This window comes from Ranitomeya imitator, chromosome 1, assembly GCF_032444005.1.
Source record: "Ranitomeya imitator isolate aRanImi1 chromosome 1, aRanImi1.pri, whole genome shotgun sequence".
NCBI classification, from domain to species: domain Eukaryota; kingdom Metazoa; phylum Chordata; class Amphibia; order Anura; family Dendrobatidae; genus Ranitomeya; species Ranitomeya imitator.
The window spans coordinates 1004271191-1004296747 of NC_091282.1; positions in this window are offsets into that span (position 1 = coordinate 1004271191).

The window sequence follows — 25557 nt, forward strand, 5'->3', positions numbered from 1 at the left end:
TCTTCGTGGTGCGTATAATCTTGTGCGTATTAAACAGGGCGATGAATGGAAAACAGCATTTAATACGCCCGAGGGCCATTTTGAGTACCTGGTTATGCCATTCGGGCTTTCTAATGCTCCATCAGTGTTTCAGTCCTTTATGCATGACATCTTCCGAGAGTACCTGGATAAATTCCTGATTGTATACTTGGATGATATTTTGGTCTTCTCGGATGATTGGGAGTCTCACGTGAAGCATGTCAGAATGGTGTTCCAGGTCCTGCGTGCGAATTCTTTGCTTGTGAAAGGGTCAAAGTGTCTCTTTGGTGTTCAGAAGGTTTCATTTTTGGGTTTCATTTTTTTCCCTTCTACTATCGAGATGGACCCTGTTAAAGTTCAGGCCATTTATGATTGGACTCAGCCGACATCTCTGAAGAGTCTGCAAAAGTTCCTGGGCTTTGCTAATTTTTATCGTCGCTTCATCAATAATTTTTCTAGTATCGCTAAACCGTTGACTGATTTAACCAAGAAGGGTGCTGATGTGGTCAATTGGTCTTCTGCTGCTGTGGAAGCTTTTCAAGAGTTGAAGCGTCGTTTTTCTTCTGCCCCTGTGTTGTGCCAACCAGATGTTTCGCTCCCGTTCCAGGTCGAGGTTGATGCTTCTGAGATTGGAGCAGGGGCTGTTTTGTCGCAAAGAAGTTCTGATGGCTCGGTGATTAAACCATGCGCCTTCTTTTCCAGGAAGTTTTCGCCTGCTGAGCGTAATTATGATGTTGGCAATCGAGAGTTGCTGGCCATGAAGTGGGCATTCGAGGAGTGGCGTCATTGGCTTGAAGGAGCTAAGCATCGCGTGGTGGTCTTGACTGATCACAAGAACTTGACTTATCTCGAGTCTGCCAAACGGTTGAATCCTAGACAGGCTCGTTGGTCGCTGTATTTCTCCCGTTTTGACTTTGTGGTTTCGTACCTTCCGGGCTCTAAAAATGTGAAGGCGGATGCCCTGTCTAGGAGTTTTGTGCCCGACTCTCCGGGTTTGCCTGAGCCGGCGGGTATTCTCAAAGAGGGGGTAATTTTGTCTGCCATCTCCCCTGATTTGCGGCGGGTGCTGCAAAAATTTCAGGCTAATAGACCTGACCGTTGCCCAGCGGAGAAACTGTTTGTCCCTGATAAATGGGCGAGTAGAGTTATCTCTGAGGTTCATTGTTCGGTGTTGGCTGGTCATCCTGGAATCTTTGGTACCAGAGATTTGGTGGCTAGATCCTTTTGGTGGCCGTCTCTGTCGCGGGATGTGCGTTCGTTTGTGCAGTCCTGTGGGATTTGTGCTCGGGCTAAGCCCTGCTGTTCTCGTGCCAGTGGGTTGCTTTTGCCCTTGCCAGTCCCGAAGAGGCCCTGGACACATATCTCTATGGATTTTATTTCGGATCTCCCCGTCTCTCAAAAAATGTCGGTCATTTGGGTGGTTTGTGATCGCTTCTCTAAGATGGTCCATTTGGTACCCTTGTCTAAATTGCCTTCCTCCTCTGATTTGGTGCCATTGTTCTTCCAGCATGTGGTTCGTTTACATGGCATTCCAGAGAACATCGTTTCTGACAGAGGTTCCCAGTGTGTTTCGAGGTTTTGGCGAGCCTTTTGTGCTAGGATGGGCATTGATTTGTCTTTTTCCTCGGCTTTCCATCCTCAGACAAATGGCCAGACTGAACGAACCAATCAGACCTTGAAAACATATCTGAGATGTTTAGTTTCTGCTGATCAGGATGATTGGGTGTCCTTTTTGCCTTTGGCTGAGTTTGCCCTTAATAATCGGGCCAGCTCGGCTACTTTGGTTTCGCCGTTTTTCTGCAATTCTGGTTTCCATCCTCGTTTCTCTTCAGGGCAGGTTGAGTCTTCAGACTGTCCTGGTGTGGATACTGTGGTGGATAGGTTGCAGCAGATTTGGACTCATGTAGTGGACAATTTGACATTGTCCCAGGAGAAGGCTCAACGTTTCGCTAATCGCAGGCGCTGTGTGGGTCCCCGACTTCGTGTTGGGGATTTGGTTTGGTTGTCATCTCGTTATATTCCTATGAAAGTTTCCTCTCCTAAGTTTAAGCCTCGTTTCATTGGTCCGTATAGGATTTCTGAGGTTCTTAATCCTGTGTCTTTTCGTTTGACACTTCCAGCTTCTTTTTCCATCCATAACGTATTCCATAGGTCATTGTTGCGGAGATACGTGGCACCTGTGGTTCCATCCGTTGATCCTCCTGCCCCGGTTTTGGTTGAGGGGGAGTTGGAGTATATAGTGGAGAAGATTTTGGATTCTCGTATTTCGAGATGGAAACTCCAGTACCTGGTTAAGTGGAAGGGTTATGGTCAGGAAGATAATTCCTGGGTCTTTGCCTCTGATGTTCATGCTGCCGATCTGGTTCGTGCCTTTCATTTCGCTCATCCTGGTCGGCCTGGGGGCTCTGGTGAGGGTTCGGTGACCCCTCCTCAAGGGGGGGTACTGTTGTGAATTCTGTGGTCAAGCTCCCTCTTGTGGTCATGAGTGGTACTTCGGCTGGTTCTGTCTATGAGCTTCCTCTGGTGGATGTGAGTGGGGCTGAGGCTTCTGAGTTTCCTTCCTCAGGTGACGAGGTTAAGTCGTTAGGTGCTGCTCTATTTAACTCCACCTAGTTCTTTGTTCCTTGCCTCCAGTCAATGTTCCAGTATTAGTCTTGCTCTCTCCTGGATCATTCTTGTGGCCTGTCTGCCCTGCATGAGCTAAGTTTTGCTTGTGTTACTTTTGTTTGCTATATTTTCTGTCCAGCTTGCTATATTGGTTTTTCTTGCTTGCTGGAAGCTCTGAGACGCAGAGGGAGCACCTCCGTACCGTTAGTCGGTGCGGAGGGTCTTTTTGCGCCCTCTGCGTGGTTGTTTGTAGGTTTTTGTGCTGACCGCAAAGCTATCTTTCCTATCCTCGGTCTATTCAGTAAGTCGGGCCTCACTTTGCTAAAATCTATTTCATCTCTGTGTTTGTATTTTCATCTTTACTCACAGTCATTATATGTGGGGGGCTGCCTTTTCCTTTGGGGAATTTCTCTGAGGCAAGGTAGGCTTATTTTTCTATCTTCAGGGCTAGCTAGTTTCTCAGGCTGTGCCCGAGGCGCCTAGGTCTGGTCAGGAGCACTCCATGGCTACCTCTAGTGTGGTATGATAGGATTAGGGATTGCGGTCAGCAGAGTTCCCACGTCTCAGAGCTCGTCCTATGTTATTAGTAACTATCAGGTCACTTTGTGTGCTCTTAACCACTAGGTCCATTGTGGTTCTGAATCACCAGTTCATAACAGATTCCTTCCTCTGCTCCTTGCCTGTCTGTCATTTGTGCTTTTGTGACTCAGGATTATGTCCTTTTTGAAGTCCATGGAGTCTCGTCTCTCCATGCTACAGGCTTCTGATCCCGGTAGTGCTTCGCAGCTGGCTACTCTCCAACAAGAGCTAGCTCAACAGCGAGATACTCAAGCTCATTTACTTAATTTTATAGCTTCAGTGGATGATTGCCTTTGTGCTCTTCAAGTTTCTGCTCCCGTTTTCCCCCCGGCCTCGGTCCCTCACTCACCTCCTCGTCTGGCTAAACCTCCTCGCTATATTGGGGATCCCAAATTGTGTAGAGGGTTTCTAAACCAATGCCAGCTCCACTTTGAGTTAATTCCCTTGCAGTATCCCACTGACCATGCTAAGGTCGCCTTTGTAAATTCACACCTGGAGGGGGAGGCTTTGGCATGGGTTAATCCTCTCTGGGAGTGGGATGTTCCTCTCGTTTCTCAACTTTCCATCTTTCTTGATACTTTCCGCAAGGTATTTCATGAACCCGGTCATTTGGCCTCTACCACCGAGTCCCTTTTTAACCTCCATCAAGGTATGTTTTCGGTGGGTCAATACGCCATCCAGTTTCGCACTCTTTCATCCGAATTAGGGTGGAATAATGAGGCTCTGGTAGGAGCTTTTTGGCGGGGGCTTTCTCCTCGGATCAAGGATGAATTAGCGGGTCGTGATACTCCGACCTCCCAGGAGGATCTTATTTCTTTGGCGACCCGCATCGATTTACGTTTTCAAGAATGTTCTCAGGAAACCGCTAGAGGGCGATCAAAAGAATGTATCTGCACAAAAGTGGTATCATTAAAAATGTCAGCTCGGCGTGCAAAAAATAAGCCCTTACCCGACCCCAGATCACGAAAAATGGAGACGCTATGGGTATCGGACAATGGCACTTTTTTTTAGCAAAGTTTTGAATTTTTTTTCACCGCTTAGATAAAAAATAACCTACACATGTTTGGTGTCTTTGAACTCATAATGACCTTTAGAATCTTAATGGCAGGTCAGTTTTAGCATTTAGTGAAGCTAGCAAAACAGCTAATCAAAAAACAAGTGTGAGATTGCACAATTTCTTTTTTTGCAATTTCACCGCACTTGGACGTTTTTTCCCGTTTTCTAGTGCAAGACATGGTAAAACTAATGGTGTCGTTCAAAAGTACAACTCGTCCCGCAAAAAATAAGCCCTCATAAGACCATACTGCTGAAAAAATTAAAAAGTTATGGCTCTGGGAAGGAGGGGCAGCGAAAAAACTAAAACACAAAAACGAAAAAGGGCCACGGCGGGAAGACGTTAAGGTTATATGGAGTGCACAGTGACATTTGTGCATGGTTAGGATGATCTGCAAGTGTCTTCTGTGCAAATATGACATCAATTGCATGACTGCTTTGTGTTATATTCAATTGTTAAGTATGGAACATAAATGTATTATTTAGAGTTGATAGTTGTATTCTAAACTAATAAATATTGCAACCTATATGTTTACATAACTTTGTTGCGCTATGGAAGGGGGGCAGGGAAGATTTCTTGCACAGGGGCCCTCTGCAGTCTGTGCCCGCCCCTGGCACTTAGAGACATGTGCTCATGACTGATATATTCATCAATGGATGGTAAAATTCCTAGGAAAGCCAAAACAGTCAAAGGAAGAAAAAAAAACATACAATAGGCAAAACCTTCAAAGAGCAAGCACACTTGAGATAAAACAAAGCTGAATGTCAAATGTGGGTAAAAAAGTTTAAATTCAGGAATTGACATTTGTGGAGTAATGAATCTTTAGATACCCACATGAGCAAAATCACACTTTAGTCACTGAAAGAATTGTTGAACTTATAAATGACATCACATGTAAGGATGATATATTATTACAATCAAACTAATATGTCAATGCGGAAACATACCATTGTATCTAATAATTTGAGTATCTTTCATCCGTTGCCATCTATATTAAAATATAATGGGTAAATCACACAGTATATGTCTTCTATTTGATGTCTCTGTATGCAATAGAAAAGCAAACTGGGCATTCCTATGCAAAAGAAATAAGTACGCTAAACAGTTCTTTCATCTTATATTGGTAAAATGAGTCTTATAGATACTATTGACTTATGTCCCGAGAGCTTTTCTAATCATAAATAGATACTGCAAACACAGTGTGAATTCAACTGTTGAGTTAAGAAGCTCCCTTTCTCCGTAGATGACTTTTTTTTTGCAGTTAATAGTGACCTCAAAAGTGTTGGAGTTAGGCTACGTTCACATTTGCGGTGCGTCGGGCGCAACCACGGCGACGCATGCGTCATGCGCCCCTATATTTAACATGGGGCGCATGGACATGCGTTGTGTTGCGTTTTGTGACGCATGCATTTTTTGGGCGCAAGCGTCAGGGCACAGAGGACGCTGCTTGTTGCATTTTTTTTGCGCTGCAAAATGAACGCATGCATCACAAAACGCAGCGTTTTTCTTCATTTTGCATGCGTTTTTGCGTGCATTGTGCGTTGCGTCGCCGACGCAGCACACAACAACGCAAATGTGAAGTAGCCTAAAGGATTGGTTACCTTCTCTGATCACAGTCTTGCTGCCTGCTGCTAATGTCTAGAACACACTTACTGTGGCAGCAATGACAAAATCTCAATATTAAGGATGTGTATAGTTAGTTCACAATTTTTTTGTATAGCTATGTTTAGAGGAAAGTAAGGGTTGAAGAAGATAGCAACTTGTGTGTAATGTATCTTTTATTAATTAAGGTATTGGATGGGTCAAAGGACTTTGCCCAGAAATTGAAAATAAAAAAAATATTTTATTCTAAAATAAATATTATTTTGCTCGAGTACATTTCCTTACACAGTGAAAATATTAACCCCTTCCCGACCTTTGACGCCACGTAGGCGTCATGAAAGTCGGTGCCATTCCGACCCATGATGCCTATGTGGCGTCATGGAAAGATCGCGTCCCTGCAGGCCGGGTGAAAGGGTTAACTCCCATTTCACCCGATCTGCAGGGACAGGGGGAGTGGTAGTTTAGCCCAGGGGGGGTGGCTTTACCCCCTCGTGGCTACGATCGCTCTGATTGGCTGTTGAAAGTGAAACTGCCAATCAGAGCGATTTGTAATATTTCACCTATTATAACGGGTGAAATATTACAATCCAGCCATGGCCGATGCTGAAATATCATCGGCCATGGCTGGAAATACTAATGTGCCCCCACCCCACCCCACCGATCGCCCCCCCAGCCCCCCGATCTGGCCGGTACACTGCTCCGGCTCCCCTCCGTCCAGTGCTCCGCTCCCCCCCCGTGCTCTTGTCCGCTCCCCCCGTGCTCCAATCACCCCCCCGTGCTCCGATCACCCCCCCTGCACTCCGATCCACCCCCCCGGTGCTCCGTTCCACCCCCCGGTGCTCCGTTCAGCCCCCCCGTGCTCCGTTCCACGCCCCCTGTTCTCCGTTCCACCCCTCCCGCGCTCCGATTCCCCCCCCGTGCTCCGATCCCCCCCCCCGTGGTCCCCCCCTCCCCATCATACTTACCGATCCAGCCGGGGTCCCGTCCGTCTTCTCCCCGGGTGCCGCCATCTTCCAAAATGGCGGGCGCATGCGCAGTGCGCCCGCCGAATCTGCCGGCCGGCAGATTCGTTCCAAAGTGCATTTTGATCACTGAGATAGATTATATCTCAGTGATCAAAATAAAAAAAATAATAAATGACCCCCCCCCCTTTTGTCACCCCCATAGGTAGGGACAATAAAAAAATAAAGAAATTTTTTTTTTCCACTAATGTTAGAATAGGGTTAGGGTTAGGGGTAGGGTTAGGGTTAGGGGTAGGGTTAGGGCTAGGGTTAGGGTTAGGGCTAGGGGTAGGGTTAGGGTTAGGGCTAGGGTTAGGGCTAGGGGTAGGGTTAGGGTTAGGGGTAGGGGTAGGGTTAGGGCTAGGGTTAGGGCTAGGGTTAGGGTTTCGGTATGTGCACATGTATTCTGTTCCTCTGCGGATTTTTCCGCTGCGGATTTGATAAATCCGCAGTGCTAAACCGCTGCGGATTTATGGCGGATTTACCGCGTTTTTTTCTGCGCATTTCACTGCGGTTTTACAACTGCGATTTTCTTTTGGAGCAGTTGTAAAACCGCTGCGGAATCCGCACAAAGAAGTGACATGCTGCGGAATGTAAACCGCTGCGTTTCCGTGCAGTTTTTCCGCAGCATGTGTACAGCGATTTTTGTTTCCCGTAGGTTTACATTGAACTGTAAACTCATGGGAAACTGCTGCGGATCCGCAGCGTTTTCCGCAGCGTGTGCACATACCTTTAGAATTAGGCCATGTGCACACGGTGCGGATTTGGCTGCGGATCCGCAGCAGTGTTCCATCAGGTTTACAGTACCATGTAAACATGTGAAAAACCAAATCCGCTGTGCCCATGGTGCGGAAAATACCGCGCGGAAACGCTGCGTTGTATTTTCCGCAGCATGTCAATTCTTTGTGCGGATTCCGCAGCGTTTTACACCTGTTCCTCAATAGGAATCCGCAGGTGAAATCCGCACAAAAAACACTGGAAATCCGTGGAAAATCCACAGGTAAAACGCAGTGCCTTTTACCCGTGGATTTTTCAAAAATGGTGCGGAAATATCTCACACGAATCCGCAACGTGGGCACATAGCCTTAGGGTTAGGGTTGGAATTAGGGTTTTGGTTAGGGTTAGGGGTGTGTTGGGGTTAGGGTTGTGGTTAGGGGTGTGTTGCGGTTAGGGTTGTGATTAGGGTTATGGCTACAGTTGGGATTAGAGTTAGGGGTGTGTTGGGGTTAGTGTTGGAGGTAGAATTGAGGGGTTACCACTGTTTAGGCACATCAGGGGTCTCCAAACGCAACATGGCGCCACCATTGATTCCAGCCAATCTCGTATTCAAAAAGTCAAATGGTGCTCCCTCACTTCCGAGCCCTGACGTGTGCCCAAACAGTGGTTTACCCCCACATATGGGGTACCAGCATACTCAGGACAAACTGCGCAACAATTACTGGGGTCCAATTTCTCCTGTTACCCTTGTGAATCTAAAAAAATGCTTGCTAAAACATAATTTTTGAGGAAAGAAAAATGATTTTTTATTTTCACGGCTCTGCGTTGTAAACGTCTGTGAAGCACTTGGGGGTTCAAAGTGCTCACCACATATCTAGATAAGTTCCTTGGGGGGTCTAGTTTCTAAAATGGGGTCACTTGTGGGGGTTTCTACTGTTCAGGCACACCAGGGGCTCTGCAAACGCAACGTGACACCCGCAGACCATTCCATCAAAGTCTGCATTTCAAAAGTCACTACTTCCCTTCTGAGCCCCGACGTGTGCCCAAACAGTGGTTTACCCCCACTCATGGGGTATCAGCGTACTCAGGAGAAACTGGACAACAACTTTTGGGGTCCAATTTCTCCTGTAACCCTTAGGAAAATAAAAAATTCTGGGCTAAATAATTATTTTTGAGGAAAGAAAACGTATTTATTATTTTCACGGCTCTGCATTATAAACTTCTATGAAGCACTTGGGGGTTCAAAGTGCTCACCACACATCTAGATAAGTTCCTTTCGGGGTCTAGTTTCCAAAATGGGGTCACTTGTGGGGGGTTTCTACTGTTAAGCCACATCAGGGGCTCTGCAAACGCAACGTGACGCCCACAGAGCATTCCATCAAAGTCTGCATTTCAAAACGTCACTACTTCACTTCCGAGCCCCGGCATGTGCCCAAACAGTGATTTACCCCCACATATGGGGTATCAGCGTACTCAGGAGAAACTGGACAACAACTTTTGGGGTCAAATTTCTCCTGTTACCCTTGGGAAAATAAAAAATTACAGGCTAAAAGATCATTTTTGAGAAAATAATTTTTTTTTTTTATTTTCATGGCTCTGCGTTATAAACTTCTGTGAAGCACTTGGGGGTTCAAAGTCCTCACCACACATCTAGATTAGTTCCTTTGGGGGTCTAGTTTCCAAAATGGTGTCATTTCTGGGGGATCTCCAATGTTTAAGCACACAGGGGCTCTCCAAACGTGACATGGTGTCCGCTAATGATTGGAGCTAATTTTCCATTTAAAAAGCCAAATGGCGTGCCATCCCTTCCGAGCCCTGCCGTGCGCCCAAACAGTGGTTTACCCCCACATATGGGGTATCAGCGTACTCAGGACAAACTGGACAACAATATTTGGGGTCCAATTTCTCCCATTATCCTTGGCAAAATAGGAAACTCCAGGCTAAAAAATCATTTTTGAGGAAAGAAAAATTATTTTTTATTTTCATGGCTCTGCGTTATAAACTTCTGTGAAGCACCTGGGGGTTTAAAGTGCTCAATATGCATCTAGATAAGTTCCTTGGGGGGTCTAGTTTCCAAAATGGGGTCACTTGTGGGGGAGCTCCAATGTTTAGGCACACAGGGGCTCTCCAAACGCGACATGGTGTCCGCTAACAATTGGAGCTAATTTTCCATTCAAAAAGTCAAATGGCGCGCCTTCCCTTCCGAGCCCTGCCGTGTGCCCAAACAGTGGTTTACCCCCACATATGAGGTATCGGCGTACTCGGGAGAAATTGCCCAACAAATTTTATGATCCATTTTATCCTACTGCCCATGTGAAAATGAAAAAATTGAGGCGAAAAGAATTTTTTTGTGAAAAAAAAGTACTTTTTCATTTTTACAGATCAATTTGTGAAGCACCTGAGGGTTTAAAGTGCTCACTAGGCATCTAAATAAGTTCCTTGGGGGGTCTAGTTTCCAAAATGGGGTCACTTGTGGGGGAGCGCCAATGTTTAGGCACACAGGAGCTATCCAAACGCGACATGGTGTCCGCTAACGATGGAAATAATTTTTCATTCAAAAAGTCAAATGGCGCTCCTTCCCTTCCGAGCCTTACCATGTGCCCAAACAGTGGTTTACCCCCACATGTGAGGTATTGGTGTACTCAGGAGAAATTGCCCAACACATTTTAGGATCCATTTTACCCTGTTGCCCATGTGAAAATGAAAAAATTGAGGCTAAAAGAATTTTTTTGTGAAATAAAAGTACTTTTTCATTTTTACGGATCAATTTGTGAAGCACCTGGGGGTTCAAAGTGCTCACTATGCATCTAGATAAGTTCCTTGGGGCGTCTAGTTTCCAAAATGGGGTCACTTGTGGGGAAGCTCCAATTTTTAGGCACACGGGGGCTCTCCAAACGTGACATGGTGTCCGCTAAAGAGTGGAGCCAATTTTTGATTCAAAAAGTCAAATGGCGCTCCTTCCCTTCCAAGCCCTGCCGTGCGCCCAAACAGTGGTTTACCCCAACATATGAGGTATCAGCGTACTCAGGACAAATTGAACAACAACTTTCGTGGTTCAGTTTCTCCTTTTACCATTGGGAAAATAAAAAAATTGTTGCTAAAAGATAATTTTTGTGACTAAAAAGTTAAATGTTCATTTTTTCCTTCCATGTTGCTTCTGCTGCTGTGAAGCACCTGAAGGGTTAATAAACTTCTTGAATGTGGTTTTGAGTACCTTGAGGGGTGCAGTTTTTAGAATGGTGTCACTTTTGGGTATTTTCAGCCATATAGATCCCTCAAACTGACTTCAAATGTGAGGTGGTCCCTAAAAAAAATGGTTTTGTAAATTTCGTTGTAAAAATGACAAATCGCTGGTCAAATTTTAACCCTTACAACTTCCTAACAAAAAAAAAATTTGTTTCCAAAATTGTGCTGATGTAAAGTAAACATGTGGGAAATGTTATTTATTAACTATTTTGTGTCACATATCTCTCTGGTTTAACAGAATAAAAATTCAAAATGTGAAAATTGCGAAATTTTCAAAATTTTCGCCAAATTTCCGTTTTTATCACAAATAAACGCAGAATTTATTGACCTAAATTTACCACTACCATGAAGCCCAATATGTCACGAAAATACAATCTCAGAACCGCTAGGATACGTTGAAGCGTTCCTGAGTTATTACCTCATAAAGGGACACTGGTCAGAATTGCAAAAAACGGCAAGGTCTTTAAGGTCAAAATAGGCTGGGTCATGAAGGGGTTAAAATGCAATATCATTACCAAAATGTACACATAAAATGAATGTGTAATGAAGAACCCTCAGCCACCAGTTATATTCAATAAAGATTCATACTGGAATATAGAGAGTGGAAAAAAATAAGGAGAAAAAAAAGATTAATTAAAAATATATTCTCTTTTCATTAGAGTTCAGCAAATGCTAAATCAATACATGGATACCTGGACATTTTAACTTGCTCATCCATCTACTCAACTTGTTCTCTTTCAATATTTTATGATAACTAAAATATGTGAAGCTCTCTTACAGCACTCCTGAAATAATTATCAGCAACCCTTGTCTGTGGCACATTTATTGCACTCTGACATGATATAGCTAACATGCGACAAATTGAGTAGTCTCATGAAAAATGCTGTTCTACTGTTCTCCAATAAAGTGCACCAATTAAAGGCATTCGTTAGAGCAAATGACTTGTCTTTCCTGTATAAAAATCTTAAATATATAACAATGTTCTCAGTGCTTTTGCTAAGCATTAATATTAATTGGTTCAAATCACATTAAAATATTACATGAAATTACTGTAAATACATTATAAGCTGAATGTGTTCTGTTAGATGAATTACTTTTCAATTACTTTCATTGTCATAGTAATTTTTTGTAATTGTTTAATTTATTTTAACTTTGATTGTTTTAATTAAGCAACTATATGGGTTTTTTATACATTTTGTTTAAAAGGGCTGTAAAACTAAGACTTTATTGTGATATTTGTTGAAGTGGTGCCATATAAAACTGCAGGATATGCTAAAGTAATAAGGCTAAAACTAATCACAATCATTTTACTACTATTACATAGTTGATAGGGCAAGCATAGCAAGATTATCTTTGCTAAAGGAAAACAAAAGGAAATTAGCAGTAGTTTTGGGGTAAAACACATCATTCTACTGTCTGTTGGAATGAGGTCTAAAAAGAACGAAGTAGTTACCGTCAAATATGGTGGCGGTTCAAAGATATGTAGGTGTTGTTTTGCTGCCTCTTTCCCTGGGTGCCTTAGCTGTGTGCAAGACATCATGAAATGTGAAGATTCCCAAAGGATTTTGGGCTGCAATGTAGTGCCCAGGGTCTGAAAGCTGGGTTTGCATCCTAGGTCATAGGTCTTCTAGCTAGCCAATGACCCCAAATTTACTTAAAGAAGAACCAAGAAATAGATGGAAACAAAATAGTCGAGAGTTTAAAAGTGGTGATTCCAGTTCCTGTAGCTTAAAGTGTCCCACCACTACATCTTACATATAGATGCTACAGAGAAACTGTGAATAAACCTGTCTGCTTAGATGAATTTCTGAGCAGAAACACAGTAAAAAACATGAATCGGTCAATGAGTCCATGAAAAAAAGCAGCATCAGGAAGTCTTAGAATTTATACGGCAATAATTCCTGAGTGGATGCCAGTCATGCGCTATACCTACTGCCCATATCACCCTAAATAAATTGCAGATAAGAGCAGCATTATTGTAGGGTTTTTCTTCTCTATGGCAGTAACAAATTGTAGAGGAACACAAGTAACACTGACAGCTTTCTTAAATTTATGAGTATAGATCACGATAAAGAACATGATTAGGTCAATGGGTCCAAGGAAGAAGGCAAAGGCAAGGCTCGGAATTTATAAGGCAATAATCCCTGACTACATTCCTGTCATACACTATACCTATTGCAACACCTCACTGTAGTCTAATTGCAGACAAGAGAAGTATTATTATAACAGAATAGAATCTATTTGAATTAGCCCCGAAAAAAGGGATTTGTTTAATGTAGCAGCATCAAGGACTGTTATTTTATCAACCCTGCTGAGTATTAGAGTGGAGTGTTTCACATCTTACTCAGCATGATATGGAGGATACCAAGATCTTCTGTACTAAATGTACAAGCTATTCTGTCCCGTCTGTGAAATCCTGTATGCAGTGTGAGAATTCCGTATGTGATGACAACCTGACAGCTCACAGCAGGGCACTGGATCATATACTAATAGAATCCATAGGCTCTTTTGGTTTAATGTTTCCCTCAACTTGAAAATAGATCCACATAAAAGCATTGTTTCTCATTACTAAGGAGTGGGTCTCCTACACTGGTAAAATGCATGCACTAAGTGCAAATGATTCCAAAAATTAGATGGAGGCACTCCAATACCCCTTTGAAGAGTCGCAATGAAGAGCCTCATAAAACATTTTTTCCCATTATTTAGGAGTGGGTATCCTAGACTGGCAATTCACATGCACTAATTTATAAAAGAATGTTTGAGGTAGGCCTTTAAAAATTGTCAATCATAAACACCCTTAAAAAATCATAGAAAGGGTAGCATGATCACCCTGTTAATATCGCGTTGGAGGTGGAGGACAACACCAAAAAGATGAAATCATAAAGTGTATACCCATGATTGGATGGGAAGGGGTGCATGGTAATAGACCAGAAAGAAAAAAAAACACTGAATATGAGCTCATGTCCCACTGCTGTCTGATGGTGTAAAGAAATCCCAATCCAGCACTTGTTCATTTTGACAGGCTGACTATTGTCAGCATTTTAAATTGACAGCTGGCTGTGCCTATCGGTTATAATACGCTTGGTGCCACTAAAATCCCACCCTGACAAAACACTAGTGGCAGGGCAAGCCAGGAACTCCAAGGTGTAGAGAAAGAGTTCATGCCACATGTCTAGCTTGGATAACCAATAGTTGAAAGGCAAAGAGGAATCACAGAAGACACTGGTATGGTAGGCAAGGTACTCCTTCAGCATCTTCCAATACTTTTCCTTCCTTGTCAAAGTGCCCTACACATTAGAGCCTGTGAGATGGGAGAGTCTGAGAAAACTGCCCTAGACCTTTGAGAGTGTTCCCTATTGTGAATTCTGTGGCCAAGCTCCCTCCTGTGGTCGTGAGTGGTACTGCGGCTGGTTCTGTCTATAAGCTTCCTTTGGTGGATGAGAGTGGTACTGCGGCTTCTGAGTTTCCTTCCTCAGGTGATGAGGTTAAGTCGTTAGGTGCTGCTCTATTTAACTCCACCTGGTGCTTTGATCCTGGCCTCCAGTCAATGTTCTAGTATTGGTCTTGCTTCGTCCTGGATCGTTCCTGTGGCCTGCCTTCCTGCATAAGCTAAGTTCCGCTTATGTTATTTTTGTTTGCTATATTTTCTGTTCAGCTTGCTATATTGGTTTTTTCTTGCTTGCTGGAAGCTCTGAGACGCAGAGGGAGCACCTCCGTACCGTTAGTCGGTGCGGAGGGTCTTTTTGCCCCTCTGCGTGGTTGTTTGTAGGTTTTTGTGTTGACCACAAAGCTATCTTTCCTATCCTCGGTCTATTCAGTAAGTCGGGCCTCACTTTGCTAAATCTATTTAATCTCTGTGTTTGTATTTCATCTTTACTCACAGTCATTATATGTGGGGGGCTGCCTTTTCCTTTGGGGAATTTCTCTGAGGCAAGGTAGGCTTATTTTTCTATCTTCAGGGCTAGTTAGTTTCTCAGGCTGTGCCGAGTTGCATAGGGAGCGTTAGGCGCAATCCACGGCTACCTCTAGTGTGTGTGATAGGATTAGGGATTGCGGTCAGCAGAGTTTCCACGTCTCAGAGCTCGTCCTATGTTTTTGGTAAATGTCAGGTCACTATGTGTGTTCCGAACTTCAATGTCCATTGTGGTTCTGAGTTACCTGTTCATAACAGTACTGGAGGCCCAAAGTACTAATGCTTCTCAATAGAGGGAAAAGAGAAGTTCTGAGACCATTTTTTTTTCTTTGCACTGTGTTCTGTCTTTCTTTTCCCCTTTACATCAGGGTGATTCAGAACACAGGTGTGGACATGGACATTCAGGGTCTGTCCTCTTTGATGGATAATCTCACTATAAGAGTACAGAACATTCAAGATTTAGTGGTTCAGAATCCTATGTTAGAACCTAAAATTCCTATTCCTGAGTTATTTTCTGGAGATAGAGCTAAGTTTTTGAATTTTAAAAATAATTGTAAACTATTTCTGGCTTTGAAACCCCGCTCCTCTGTTGACCCAGTTCAACAAGTTAAAATCATTATTTCTTTATTACGTGGCGACCCTCAAGACTGGGCATTTTCCCTTGCGCCAGGAGATCCTGCATTATGTAATATTGATGCGTTTTTTCTGGCGCTCGGATTGCTGTACGACGAACCTAATTCAGTGGATCAGGCAGAGAAAAATTTGCTGGCTCTGTGTCAGGGTCAGGATGAGATAGAGATTTATTGTCAGAAGTTTAGAAAGTGGTCCGTGCTCACTCAATGGAATGAATGTGCGCTGGCAGCTATTTTCAGAAAGGGTCTCTCTGAAGCCCTTAAGGATGTCATGTTGGGATTTCCTATGCCTGCTGGTCTGAATGAGTCTATGTCTTTGGCCATTCAGATCGGTCGACGCTTGCGCGAGCGTAAATCTGTGCACCATTTGGCGGTATTATCTGAGCATGAACCTGAGCCTATGCAGTGCGATAGGACTTTAACCAGAGCTGAAAGGCAAGAACATAGACGTCAGAATGGGCTGTGTTTCTACTGTGGTGATTCCACTCATGCTATCTCCGATTGTCCTAAGCGCACTAATCGGTTCACTAGGTCTGCCACCATTGGTACGGTACAGTCGAAATTTCTTTTGTCCGTTACTTTGATCTGCTCTTTGTCTTCCTATTCTGTCATGGCATTTGTGGATTCAGGCGCTGCCCTGAATTTGATGGACTTGGAGTTTGCTAGGTGCTGTGGGTTTGTCTTGGAGCCCTTGCAGTGTCCTATTCCATTGAGAGGAATTGATGCTACGCATTTGGCCAAGAATAAGCCTCAGTATTGGGCTCAGCTGACTATGTGCATGGCTCCTGCGCACCAGGAGGATATTCGCTTTCTGGTGTTGCATAATCTGCATGATGCGGTCGTGTTGGGGTTGCCATGGCTACAAGTCCATAACCCAGTATTAGATTGGAAATCAATGTCTGTGTCCAGCTGGGGTTGTCAGGGGGTACATGGTGATGTTCCATTTCTGTCTATCTCATCATCCACCCCTTCTGACGGTCCCAGAGTTCTTGTCTGATTACCGGGATGTATTCGATGAGCCCAAGTCCAATGCCCTACCTCCGCATAGGGATTGTGATTGTGCTATCGATTTGATTCCTGGTAGTAAGTTTCCTAAGGGTCGACTGTTTAATTTATCTGTGCCTGAGCACGCCGCTATGCGGAGTTACGTGAAGGAGTCTTTGGAGAAGGGTCATATTCGCCCGTCATAGTCGCCATTGGGAGCGGGGTTCTTTATTGTGGCCAAGAAGGATGGTTCACTGAGACCTTGTATTGATTAACGCCTTCTAAATAAAATTACGGTCAAATTTCAGTAACCCTTGCCGCTGCTGTCTGATTTGTTTGCTCGGATTAAGGGGGGCTATCTCGAGTCTGCCAAACGGTTGAATCCTAGACAGGCTCGTTGGTCGCTGTTTTTCTCCCGTTTTGACTTTGTGGTTTCGTACCTTCCGGGCTCTAAAAATGTGAAGGCAGATGCCCTGTTTAGGAGTTTTGTGCCCGATTCTCCGGGTTTGTCTGAGCCGGCGGGTATTCTCAAAGAGGGGGTAATTTTGTCTGCCATCTCCCCTGATTTGCGGCGGGTGCTGCAAAAATTTCAGGCTAATAGACCTGACCGTTGCCCAGCGGAGAAACTGTTTGTCCCTGATAAGTGGACGAATAAAGTTATCTCTGAGGTTCATTGTTCGGTGTTGGCTGGTCATCCTGGAATCTTTGGTACCAGAGATTTGGTGGCTAGATCCTTTTGGTGGCCGTCTCTGTCGCGGGATGTGTGTTCTTTTGTGCAGTCCTGTGGGATTTGTGCTCGGGCTAAGCCCTGCTGTTCTCGTGCCTTGGGTTGCTTTTGCCCCTGCCGGTCCCGAAGAGGCCTTGGACACATATCTCTATGGATTTTATTTCGGATCTCCCCGTCTCTCAAAGAATGTCGGTCATTTGGGTAGTTTGTGATCGCTTCTCTAAGATGGTCCATTTGGTGCCCTTGTCAAAATTGCCTTCATTTACATGGCATTCCAGAGAACATCGTTTCTGACAGAGGTTCCCAGTTTGTTTCGAGGTTTTGGCGAGCCTTTTGTGCTAGGTTGGGCATTGATTTGTCTTTTTCCTCGGCTTTCCATCCTCAGACAAATGGCCAGACTGAACGAACCAATCAGACCTTGGAAACATATCTGAGATGTTTTGTTTCTGCTGATCAGGATGATTGGGTGTCCTTTTTGCCTTTGGCTGAGTTCACCCTTAATAATCGGGCCAGCTCGGCTACTTTGGTTTCGCCGTTTTTCTGCAATTCTGGATTCCACCCTCGTTTCTCTTCAGGGCAGGTTGAGTCTTCGGACTGTCCTGGTGTGGATACTGTGGTGGATAGGTTGCAGCAGATTTGGACTCATGTAGTGGACAATCTGACTTTGTCCCAGGAGAAGGCTCAACGTTTCGCTAACCGCAGGCGCTGTGTGGGTCCCCGACTTCGTGTTGGGGATTTGGTTTGGTTGTCATCTCGTTATATTCCTATGAAGGTTTCCTCTCCTAAATTTAAGCCTCGTTTCATTAATCCATATAGGATTTCTGAGGTTCTTAATCCTGTGTCTTTTCGTTTGACTCTTACAGCTTCTTTTTCCATACTTAACGTGTTCCATAGGTCATTGTTGCGGAGATACGTGGCACCTGTGGTTCCATCTATTGATCCTCCTGCTCCGGTTTTGGTTGAAGGGGAATTGGAGTATATTGTGGAGAAGATTTTGGATTCTCATGTTTCGAGACAGAAACTCCAGTATTTGGTTAAGTCGAAGGGTTATGGTCAGGAAGATAATTCCTGGGTCTTTGCCTCTGATGTCCATGCTGCCGATCTGGTTCGTGCCTTTCATGTGGCTCATCCTGGTCGGCCTGGGGGCTCTGCTGAGGGTTCGGTGACCCCTCCTCAAGGGGGGGTACTGTTGTGAATTCTGTGGCCAAGCTCCCTCCTGTGGTCGTGAGTGGTACTGCGGCTGGTTCTGTCTATAAGCTTCCTTTGGTGGATGAGAGTGGTACTGCGGCTACTGAGTTTCCTTCCTCAGGTGATGAGGTTAAGTCGTTAGGTGCTGCTCTATTTAACTCCACCTGGTGCTTTGATCCTGGCCTCCAGTCAATGTTCTAGTATTGGTCTTGCTTCCTCCTGGATAGTTCCTGTGGCCTGTCTTCCTGCATAAGCTAAGTTCCGCTTATGTTATTTTTGTTTGCTATATTTTCTGTCCAGCTTGCTATATTGTTTTTTTCTTGCTTGCTGGAAGCTCTGAGACGCAGAGGGAGCACCTCCGTACCGTTAGTCGGTGCAGAGGGTCTTTTTGCCCCTCTGCGTGGTTGTTTGTAGGTTTTTGTGTTGACCGCAAAGCTATCTTTCCTATCCTCGGTCTATTCAGTAAGTCGGGCCTCACTTTGCTAAATCTATTTCATCTCTGTGTTTGTATTTCATCTTTACTCACAGTCATTATATGTGGGGGGCTGCCTTTTCCTTTGGGGAATTTCTCTGAGGCAAGGTAGGCTTATTTAGCTATCTTCAAGGCTAGTTATTTTCTCATTCTGTGCCAAGTTGCATAGGGAGCGTTACGCGCAATCCACGGCTACCTCTAGTGTGTGTGATAGGATTAGGGATTGCGGTCAGCAGAGTTTCCACGTCTCAGAGCTCGTCCTATGTTTTTGGTAAATGTCAGGTCACTTTGTGTGCTCTGAACTTCAATGTCCATTGTGGTTCTGAGTTACCTGTTCATAACAGTTCCCCTGCCTCTGCATCATCTGGTGTTTGTCTCCCTAGTCTCCACTCTTTGGTTGTCAAAGGAGCTGTGACCTCTACCTCCAGCATTGTTTGATGGGAATTATAGTGGCACCTGGGGACCAAGTACTGAGGGACAGCCGCTGCCATCAGGCTGTGGAAAGGTTCCATCTCTACAAGCTTAATCTACAACATTTCCAGGGGAAGCAGTCTGAAAATGTGGAAATTTACCTATGTAGCCTGTGGGTTGGTGGCTACGTATTTACTCTTCCATACCAAGAATTGGGGTAAGGAAAACTGAAACCTGCACTGGTACAAGGGCATGGGTTCTGATGGTGGTTGCAAATGTACAACGACAGGTGCAGTGTGGGAGTCATCTTCGTCTTCATCATGGACAGGGGATTGGCATGCACGTAGAACAGGGGAAGAGGCAGTGATGTCACCCCAGACACTGTTTCTCGACTATTGCGTTCGTCTTAAGTAGTTGGGTGCTTTGCTTGCATGTGCCTGAGCATGCTGGTGGTGGTCAGGCTGGTAATTGTGCTGCCTCTGCTGATGCTGGCATGGCAGATGTTGCAAATGGCCTTTTTTGGGTTAACTAGACTGTCTTTAGAAAGTGCCAGACTCGGGAACACCTCAACCTTGTCTTGGCAATTCAACCCATGTTTGTACTCTGGGAACAGTTGCCTTCCTTGTGTCTCTGGCCACCCCACTGCCTCTCCCTTTCTGTTGTGGTGCTGCAGATCCCTTCCTCCTGTGCGCTGCTGTCCTTGCAGGTTGGGTCAGTGACTTCATTGCCCACCACCTTGTCTTCCACTACTACACCCTGATCCTCCTCCTGACTGCTGACGTAACACCACTTGTTGGCAATTGAGTCTCATCATCCGCCTCTTGCCACTTTAATTGCATTTTCCCACCATCACCTTCTTGTGAGTGTGGCTGCTCAAATAGTAGGGCATTGCTACCACTTTTTTGCTACTTTTTGTGCGTAACATGGTTCCAGATAATAGGAAACATAAAGTTTCTTCTATAAAACTACAACAGCTTTTTATGTTCCCAATCATAATATTTTACAGAAAATATATATTAAGTTGGTCAAATACATTTTTTAATGAAAGACCAAACATTTTTGTTTGAAAAAAGTTTCCTTACTGTGCCTATCTCTGCAAAGCGTACACCCCAGTACAAGATCTTACTGCTGGCATTAGTCCCAATTGATGCCCCAAACTTCTTATCTTCTCTACAAATGATGTAAAAAAAAGGACAATTAGAAAACTATAGTCATAAAATTGCATGAACTTTTGTTTGAGAACTTTTTTTTTTTTACATTTTATGGTAAGACCTTCACAGAGACCCATTCCTGTGCAATTTTCTACTAAGGAATTGATTTGAGTTGTGCCAAAAACTTCCTATTTACTTAGCAATAAATAGTCTAATGCTGGTGGGTTGGAGGGCATGGGGTACCTGTCAGTTTCCCTAAAACTAGCAGTAAGGGAAGTGATAAGTGTGATAAAAAAAGTTGCCACTAGAGATGAAAATAAAAAGCTATTAATAGGAAGAAAGATGTTAGTGTGGATTGGTTTGTGTAATGAGCACTTAAACCTGCCTTACTTAATTCTTAGCAATGGTGATGAGCATTCCGATACTGCAAATATCGGGTATAGGCCGATATTCGCTGTATCGGATTTCCGATACTGAGTTCCGATACATGTAAGATATCGGATACTGCAATCGGAAGTTCCTATAGTGCAATGAGGAACTATAATGGAGTGTGGCCGTGCATGGGTGGAGATTGCATGTCTGTGTGTGCGGGTGGGGTCTGTGCGTGAACGTGGTGGGTCTGTGCGGGCCTGCCGGGGTCTGTGCGGACCTGATAGGGGTTCTGTACGGCCTGCCGCGGGTCTGTGCGGGCCTGCCGAGGGTCAGTACGGCCTGCGTGGGTCTGTACGGGCCTATTGGGGGTCTGTGTGGCCTGCCGCAGGTCTGTGCGGCCTGCCGGGGGTCTGTGCGGGCCTCTCGGGGGTCTCTGAGAAAATTTCCCAAGCAGCAATTGCCATAAAGTGAGACTTTGAACTATAGTAACCTCTCAGTGATGCACTGCAATAGCCATTGTCTCCTGTCAGTGTGTCACTTAAGGTCTTATAGAGCAGTGACCTCACCCAATGTCACTGTTCTATAGGGGAGATCATCGTGGGACACTCGTTATTAATTGGACTACGGTGGACAGGTAGTATACGGTTTATTATTTTATGTTTTTTGCAGGCGCTGAAGTATGGTACGTATGGTTAAATGAAGAATATTAAAATACTTTTTTCCTAATGTGTGTGTGTTTTATTAACCATTTACTAGTATTGGATTAATAATGGATAGGCGTATTATTGATGCCTTTCCATTATTAACCCGGCTTAATGTCATGAACCCCTTATTACGTCGTGCACAAATTTCACAACATGCGTCAGAACGTCGGCCCGACACATAGCGACAGACCCATACCGACGCAAGTGTGAAAGATTCCTTAATGAGCGTTTAATAAAAAAAAAATGGAAAAAAATGGCGTGGGCTCACGCTCAATTTTCTGCGCCAGAGGGGGAAAGCCGACGGCAGAGGGCCAATATTTGTAGCCTGCTATGAATATCAGCCCGCAGCTGTCTGCGTAGCCTTTACTGGCTATTAAAATAGAAGGACCCTCCAAAAAAATGATGTGTGGTCCCCCTATATTTTATAGCCAGAAAGGCTACGCAGACAGCTGTGAGCTGATATTCATAACCTAGAGACGGGCCATGGATATTGCCCCCCCGGCTACAAATACCAGTCCACAGCCGCTCCAGAAATGGCACATCTGTAAGTTGCACCAATTCCGGCACTTAGCCCCTCTCTTCCCACTCCCGTGTAGCGGTGGGATATGGGGTAATAAGGGGTTCATGACATTAAGCCAGGTTAATAATGGAAAGGCGTCAATAAGACGCCTATCCATTATTAATCCAATACTAGTAAATGGTTAATAAAACACACACGCATTAGGAAAAAAGTATTTTAATATTCTTCATTTAAACATACTTACCATACTTCAGCGCCTGCAAAAAACATAAAATAATAAACCGTATACTACCTGTCCACCGTAGTCCAATTAATAACGAGTGTCCCACGACGATCTCCCCTATAGAACAGTGACATAAGGTGATGTCACTGCTCTATAGGACCTTCAGTGACACACTGACAGGAGACAATGGCTCCTGCAGTGCATCACTGAGAGGTTACTATTGTTCAAAGTCTCATTTTATGGCAATTGCTGCGTGGGAAATTTTCTCACACAGCAATGCCAAAAGTGAGAGTAGGGACTATTTTTTTACAGCGGCGAAGGAATACAGTGTGGAAGGATAACTTCCTCCCATCATTATATTCCTGGTGCCCCTAGAGACCGATCGCATCAGCTGATGCTGCCGTTCTCCATGGGATATAGTTGTGGGACATTCGTGGATTTCTGTGGATCAGGGAGTATATTGTTTGTTTGTTATTTTAATCTTTTTTAGAAATAACACTGGCTTCGGGGATCAAAATGACAAGTGTTGGTGAGTATGTACTCTATGTTATATGTACTGTATGTCTATATGTATGTATTGTATGTAATGTATGAATGTATTGTATGTAGTATGTATGTAGTAGGTATGTATGTAGCATGTATGTAGTATGTATGTAGTATATATGTAGTATGTTGTATGTATGTAGTGTGTATGTAGTATGTATGTTGTATGTATGTAGTATGCATGTAGTATGTATGTAGTATGTATATATGTAGTATGTATGTAGTGTGTAAGTAGTATGTATGTATGCATGTACTATGTAGTATGTATGTAGTATGTATGTAGTATGTATGTAGTATGTATGCATGCTGTATGTATGCTTTATGTATGTATATTGTATGCATGTAGTATGTATGTAGTATGTATGTAGAATGTATGTAGTATGTATGTAGTATGTTGTAAGTATGTTGTATGTATGTAGTATGTATATAGTATGTTGTATGTATGTTGTATGTATGTACGTGTTATATAGTATGTTGTATGTATGTGATATGTTGTATGTATGCTGTATGTATGCATGTAGTATGTATGCAGTATGTTGTATGTATGGATGTAGTATGTATGTAGTATGTTGTATGTATGTAGTATGTATGTAGTATGTTGTATGTATGAATGTATGTATGTAGTATGTATGTAGGTTCACTGACCCGCAGAAAAGGAACTGAGCGGCACTCGATGTGTTAATCTTCACAGGCAGTAACAGTGTAGGAGAAGTCTCCGCATAAGCTTCAAGCCACCAGTCTATGTGTTTGCAGATGCCAGGTGGTGCTTAGCATATAAAGCAGACAGACTTTCCAACTTGTTAAATAACAAAAGATGCAGCACTCACCAGATTCTTGCTGAAGATAGTGTCTTTTATTCGCTTAAAGCGATGTGAGACATTATGCGGAGAGGCAGCAGGAAAGAGGATTGGGTGCCGGGGAGAGGAGAAGGACTACGGCCGTTTCACGCAAAATGCGCTTCCACGGGTCCAGGTGCACAATCAAGTGTGTCATTTCCTTTTTTTAGGAGTTGACAGGTGAGTGAAGAAAGTGAGTAAGTGTAAAAACAACATATAATTACACATAACAATTAAAATCACTTTGTGCTGCGGAAATGCATAAACAATATCATTGGAATATACATTTATTTATATATATATATATATTTATATATTACGGCTGCAATAAATCCGTATTTGAAGCATATGCGACTTTACTTGCGTTTCGCAGACGACATTTTTTTCATCTGGGATGGCACAAAAAGTGATTTTGATAATTTTGTCTCCCATTTAAATGAAGTTAATGAGGACAACATGCGGTTCACATCCTGCTTTGACAACAAAACTCTCGAATTTCTAGATGTTCAAATATCAATACTAGAAGATAAATTAGTCACAAAAGTATATAAAAAGCCAACGGCCACTAATAATTTACTTCATTTTAACAGTGCCCATCCGTTGCATACAAAACGAAGTATACCATATAGCCAGATGGTGCGCCTTAGAAAAATTAATAATAATGAAGAAATTTTTAGGGAGCAAATAAAAGATCTTAAAACATGTTTTTTGAACAGAAATTATCCTTCCCAATTATTAGCGAATGCTGAGTCAAGAGCTCTTAAACTCTCGCAGAAAGACATATTAAAAAACCGTAAAAAAGACAAACAGTACAAATTAAAACAACAAGAACCACATAGGTTTACGTTCACCTTCACACATAGCCCTATGGACAACGAAGTATATGCCGCAATAAGAAAGAATTGGCATGTTTTACAAAATGACAGGGATTTATCTAAAATTGTCCCTAAACAGCCTCATTTTGCCTACAAACGCACGAGAAACTTGGGTAACTTACTTGTTCACAATCGAATGTTGCCAGAAAATAATAATTGGCTAGAGAAATCATTGCCGAGCGGCAATCATAGATGCGGTAGTTGTAACTTCTGTCACCTTCGAGTACTTGGCAGCTCTATACGAATAGGTCCGATAACACACACAGTGCATGATTTCATCTTATGCAAAAGCAAATATGTGGTCTATGTCATCTTTTGTCTATGTTTATTTTATTATATAGGCAAAACCATTCGCCCAATGACAGTAAGATTTAGAGAGCATTACAGATCAATATCCACAGGCAAGGGATCTTTACGTTTTATTAAGCACATACAGGAAAAACATAATGCAGATCCTAATGTGTTACGTTTCGCCGGCTTGGAGGTGGTTAAAAATCCACCCCAAGGTGGCGATCGAAATAAAGTTCTCCTACAACATGAAGCAAGGTGGATTATAAAGACAAACGCTCAAGGTCCAATAGGACTAAATGACAAACTTGACATGTCAATATTTTTATGATTGCAATAATGATTCATTCCAAATATTGCATCTTGTGATTGTAATAATTGTATATTCCAATATTATTGTTTATGCATTTCCGCAGCACAAAGTGATTTTAATTGTTATGTGTAATTATATGTTGTTTTTACACTTACTCACTTTCTTCACTCACCTGTCGACTCCTATAAAAAGGAAATGACACACTTGATTGTGCACCTGGACCCGTGGAAGCGCATTTTGCGTGAAACGGCCGTAGTCCTTCTCCTCTCCCCCGCACCCAATCCTCTTTCCTGCTGCCTCTCCGCATAATGTCTCACATCGCTTTAAGCGAATAAAGGACACTATCTTCAGCAAGAATCTGGTGAGTGCTGCATCTTTTGTTATTTAACAAGTATGTATGTAGTATGTTGTATGTATGTAGTATGTTGTATGTATGTAGTATGTATGTAGTATGTTGTATGTATGTAGTATGTATGTAGTATGCAGTATGTTGTATGTATGTATGTATGTAGTATGTACTGTATGTAGTATGTTGTATGTAGTATATATGTAGTATGTTGTATGTACGTATGTAGTATGTA